At 41.3% G+C, this 5,589-nt stretch overlaps 1 pseudogene; it reads right to left on the reverse strand.

The window, feature by feature from the left end:
* Window positions 1-1,552: 1,552 nt before the first annotated feature.
* On the reverse strand, window positions 1,553-3,856 carry LOC128113855 (phospholipid scramblase 3-like; annotated as a pseudogene).
* Window positions 3,857-5,589: the final 1,733 nt, after the last annotated feature.

Genomic DNA, 5,589 nt, shown 5'->3' on the forward strand with positions numbered 1-5,589 from the left:
TTTACTATTTGCCATTAATAAGCTGGAGATCCCCTAAAGTATCTATATTATGTTCCCTTACCTGAAAAACTGCAAGCCAGGATTATAGCCCTTTCTGGCTCACTAAATAATCTACCTCTTGATGTGGACCTTAGCTGTAGTACTTCAGGTCTCAATGAAAAACTGTATATCATTGTTATTTAATGATAATCAATGTAGTTAAGAGAGCAACTAGCAAGAATGTAGATTCAGAAATATTTGCATGTTATTGCCTCAGATGCAAAGACCATCCATCATTCATAAAAGAGATTATTATTTACCAAATATAGTTGTCTCTTTTTAGTAATCTCTCAAATCTAAGAAGAACACACACACACACACACACACACACACACCATTGTGGACCATTAGTATATGAACATGTATTGCTTCAGACTATTTTGTTATAACTGCAGACAGACAAATCAAAGAACACAGTGCTCATCCCTTCTTTCAAGAGACTATTTCGTTATAGGAAGATTTTATGCTTACCTGCTTTCATCTATTTAAATCAAGTACATCTTGGAAGTTAAACATACACATTCTACTAAACTATTGTTTCAAGTGTTTAAAGGCATAGTGGGAGACAAGTGTGACATCAGTCAATGATGATGCGAAGATGGAAAGCCTGGATTGTTCCTCTGCTTGAATGGCCTTCCTACTCTTTAGAAAACTGACAAATGCAATAAAGAGATCTTAAGGTGATAACCATAACAAGCATGAACAAAGTGCTTTAGAAGCCTAGGGAACTCAGACTATTAACTCTGCCTTTTGAAAAGGTGGACGCGATCCAAGGAGGTTCACAGAAGGTGACACTTCCGGGGGTAGATGACTACAGGTTTGACCTTTTCCAGAGAAAAAGCTTTTAATTAGATCTAGAACACAAAGACTGTGGCCGGAAATGCATCCCAGACAAAAGAAGAGGATTGGCAAAGGCACAGGGAGATGGAAACTTAACAAATAGTTGGTCTTTCCAAGTGGATGAATGTGGGTGCTCAGAAGGAAGAAAACAAGACAAAAAAAAAAAAAGTAGTAGAAAGGCTGAGTTTGGACAACACTAAAGGTTCTCAACTTTACCCACATAGACCCAGGAGGAGGTGTCAAAACTTACAGCATTTGCTCATAATGTGATAGATGACTCAAAATAAAAATAAAAATAAAAGATCCCCACAAATGACCTAGGGAACCAAGATACACACCACATGATTCAAATTCACCTCAACCTTAGCTGAAGTTTGGCGCCACCTGGTGACAGTTTCTTGCTTGGGTTTGAGTACCTGTGGGAGTGACCCTGGTTCTTGTAGGGGGCTGCTGGATCTTTAAAACAGGATCAGTGATTCCACTGAGGGAATGACCCTGACTTCTTTGAATCAATTTACTAGTCTGGAATATGTTGAGAACATGGTGCCTGAGATCCCTGTCCTATTATTCCCTTAACTTATTTTATTCCCCTCTTCTTATCCCAAAAGAGCAAGACCTGAAGTCTGCTGTGAGAGTAACTACCCAACTCTAATCCTTCTGCATTTCTATGAGACTAGTGTTGACATGTAGATGACCATGTTGCATCTCTTCCATGAATATTGCAGTTATCTTCTTGCTCATCATCGTAAGTCAGTTGGATGTTGATCTTAAAGATGGAGGAACGATTTTTTTTTCAAGTGAAAAAATGATCAACATCTACAAAACAGCAAAAGTCTGTAGACTAAGGGATCTGTGACATCAGTGCTAAATTAGTACACACATGTATTTGACAGTTGAGGAGACTAGGACCAGGACATTTCATTCTCCTTTGTGTGTAGACCATAATTCGGACTAGTGTGATAGTTCAATGCTGATTCCACCTTTACTTCAGTCATTTTTCTTTCTTTTTTTTGCTCAAGGATTTTTTTTCTTTAATCCAAACAGTATAGATGAAGGGATGGCCAACTCTAGCCCAGCTGTTGCCATTCAGTTCTTTCTTCTCCCCTCTCCCACCACATCTATCTCCCAACGTTTAAAAAGTTCAAAGTTTATGAATACAACATGCAAAGGCACATTTTCCTTTTTACAGTGGGCAGAAGGGGTTACCAGCTAAATAAGGCCCAGGACACTTTAGAACACACCAGCAGGGCCCAGGGAGTTAGGAAGGTGGCACTGGGTCTCAACCTCTACAACTATTAGTGAGGAGGCAGGGATCCTTCGAAGTGCCACAGGCTGAAGCTAAACTAATAGATTAATGTGACATAAGGGAAGAGTGGCATGTCAGCCCTACTTGATGCTGCTTGCCTTCTATCCACTAGCCCAATTGGAAAACTCTAGTACTGGATTTCAAACGCCTGCTCCTGTGCAGAGGCCCTGGAGTAAGGTAGAAAAGGGTGGGTAGGAAAGTTCGAAAGCTAATATTCTTGTGTGCATAGGAACTGGTGGGAGATAACACAGCAAGGAGGGTTCTCATGCATACCCTCTCCAAAACCACAGGTGAAGGAGGGGAGAGGAGAGGGAATGGATGGGACACAATGGCTCCCAACCACTCAGTCACCCCGTCTGTCTGCTGCATTGTATACCAAAGAAGGGGTTGCCTCCAAAGCGAAAGGCCAGGGCAGGTGAGCGTCTTAAATTCTGGTTGAGGTGATAGTCTCCTCATCCTGGTCATGGCAGAGGGCCCAGCGCCTCTTAGCTTCTTGAAGAAAATATAATCAATGAGAAACATGGCTACATCACAGGCTTCACTCTCATGTCTAGATCTACTGAGAACTGTAGGCCAAAGTCATCGGCATCTGTGAGAGCTTCTTGGAGCAACCATCCCTATGGCTTGCTGATGCAAGATTCTTCCTTAGTTTTCACCTCAAAGTTGGGGGTCTAGGCCACAGCCCCAAAGTCCAGCAAAGCCCGTCTACTTGAAGGACAGTCTGGCAATCAGCATCCAGGATGGAGAATTTATAAAGGAAGGAGGGAGGCCAGGCCTGTAGCACATGGCCACTAACCTGGGTGGAACCTGTACTGTCATCTCCTAAAGGCCACAGGAGCAGCGGCTGCAGCCACAGTGGAGTGGGTAGAGGAGGTGGAGCACCTTCTGGTCCCAGGGATTGCTAGGCAGACAGGAAGCAACCAGAGGGCACCACAGCACAGATGCACAGACAACCACAACAGTTGCCCTCTTCAACAGCCTGACTCCACATGCTGGCCAGTCCCAGAGCATGGTTCACCTCTATTACAGGTCTCCCATCCTAGGAATGTTTCCATTCATTCAGGCTTCTGATGAATCAATTTTTTTTCTGTTGCCTACAAATTTATTTACTTATTTATTTATTTTTAATTAAAAATTTTTATTCATTTTACATACCAACCACAGATCCCCTCTCTTCTGTCCTCCTGCCCCCCAGCCTTCCCACCCAACCCACCCCCCATTCCCTTCTCAGACAAGGTAAGGCCTCCCATGGAGAGTCAGCAGAGCCTGGTCCATTCAGTTGAGGCAGGTCCAAGCCCTTCCCCCTGCATCAAGACTGTGCAAGATGTCTCCCCATAGGTAGTGGGCTCCAAAAAGCCAACTCATGCACCAGGCATGCATCCTGATCCTACTTCCAGGCGGCCCCTTAAGGAAATCAAGCTATTAATCAATTTGCCTTAGGAATTCGAGGCCGGAGGGCAACTCTGGCAGTTTCCCAAGACCTTGAGGCCATCGGGCCTGGCGAGGAGAAGAAAATGTAGACAGGGGAAGAGAATGTAGCACAGAGGCAGGTACCTGGGCGGGCACTGGAACCTGTCTGGGTCCAGGATGTCCCACTGGCTCTGGATACTCAGCTGTCACCTGGTAAGGAGGTGAGGGGCTTAGCCTTTGGGAGGACAAGTACCCTGACATGTGTAATGGGAGGGGACTATTTGAATGTCTGTGTCCTCAGGAGGCTTAGTTCTAGAGTGAAGACAAGCTCTATAACACAGAGACATAAAGACAAACAGACAAAGGTAGAGGCAGCTGCTCCGGGGGATGGGTGTGTGTCAGGGGAACACAGGGTCTCTTGACTTCCTTAATTTTTAGACATCCAGGAATCAGGTAGATTTGGAACAAACAGTTATCAACAGATCATTGGTATCTTTAACGTATACCAAAGAAAATTGAGAGCATGTGCTCAAAAATGAACCCACATTTCTAAAGATGTTTTAAGAACTAATAATGTTTCTAATGTTCTAATAGTGTGCTTGACATTTTACCAGTGAGTAAGGAAAAAAAGTGTATGTATCTTATAATCTCATGGAATCTACTCAAACCACAAGTTAAAAATATCAAAATACAATCTAATAGAAAACAAAACAAGAAGAAAAAACAAACAAAAACTAAGCAAAGAAGCAAATAGTTCCCTTAGGACTTGTAACTCAAATCATATCCCCAAATAAAGGAACAGCTCAGGGATAGTTCCTTTGCACTTTCAAATCAAACAAATTCCTATTCACTTCTGAATATTTTGACACTTGCTACAGTAAGTGGATTCTCATGTGGAAAGCAACATCTTTAGTTCTCACAGAGTTACCAAATAAAAATGAAAATGACTTCATTCTCTTCCCATGATAGGCTTATATTTCAGAGAGAGAGAGAGAAAGTGCTGTTTAGAATTTTTTTAGAAGTTGGGTGATTGTCAGCTGAGGTAGTCAAGTAGTCCAAGATGCCTAATTTTTAAACAAACTAAAGAAATAAAGAATTGAGAATGGGTAAAGCACTTGCCACATGAATGTGAGGACCAGAGTTTGAATCTTCAGGACCTATGGAAATGTCAGGTGTGCATAGCAGCCTTCTGTAACACGAGTGCTCTGGAGGTGAAGACAGGAAATCCTGGGAGCAAGCTGGCTTGCTTGACTAGCTCAATCGCTGAGTTTAAGTAAGAGACCCTATTTAATAATGGAGAAGATGGTGCAGAGTGGTTGATGAAGTCATGCAATGTCAATTTTATTTTATTTGAGAATGGAAAGAGGAAACAGCATTGATAAATAACAGTGGATTGAATATTTGTCAGCCATGGAGTTGTCTGAGGACTAGAATATATTTGTACTTTATCATATTGCATTAAATTATTATTACTTGATAATTAGCCTGTACTCCTTAATGTTAAGAAAGATCTCACTGTCATCTTTGTATTTTCATATTTTTGTAACAGATATTTAATAAATGTATAATTAATGAATTAGTGACTACCATACAAAGTAGGGAAAAATAAGATTGCTGTCCTGATTGGCAGAAGAAAGACAATGTGAAATATTAAATCCTGTGGATACATTATACAATGGACTGATGGATACAACTTGGGTTGTAATGGATAAGCCACAGGTCATGTCCACAAATAGGATGTTTTTGAGCAAGGATGACAGAATTAAAGAGACGAAGTTGATATAAATGAGAACAGACAGCTGAGAGAACTGGGGAAGACCTCTTTAATTTCCAATGTCAAGATATAGTAAAGCTTTTTCAACTTTTCCAGCAGTCAAAATGAAGATACAATGTTTGTCTTATGTGATTATTAAATAAATAGTAAACCAATAAACTATATAAAACTCGAGCATGTGATATTTGTAAATAGTTGTGAACTATGACACAATAATTGG

Source organism: Peromyscus californicus, unplaced genomic scaffold (genome assembly GCF_007827085.1).
Source record: "Peromyscus californicus insignis strain IS unplaced genomic scaffold, ASM782708v3 Scaffold_18__1_contigs__length_77618521, whole genome shotgun sequence".
In the NCBI taxonomy this organism is placed as follows: domain Eukaryota; kingdom Metazoa; phylum Chordata; class Mammalia; order Rodentia; family Cricetidae; genus Peromyscus; species Peromyscus californicus.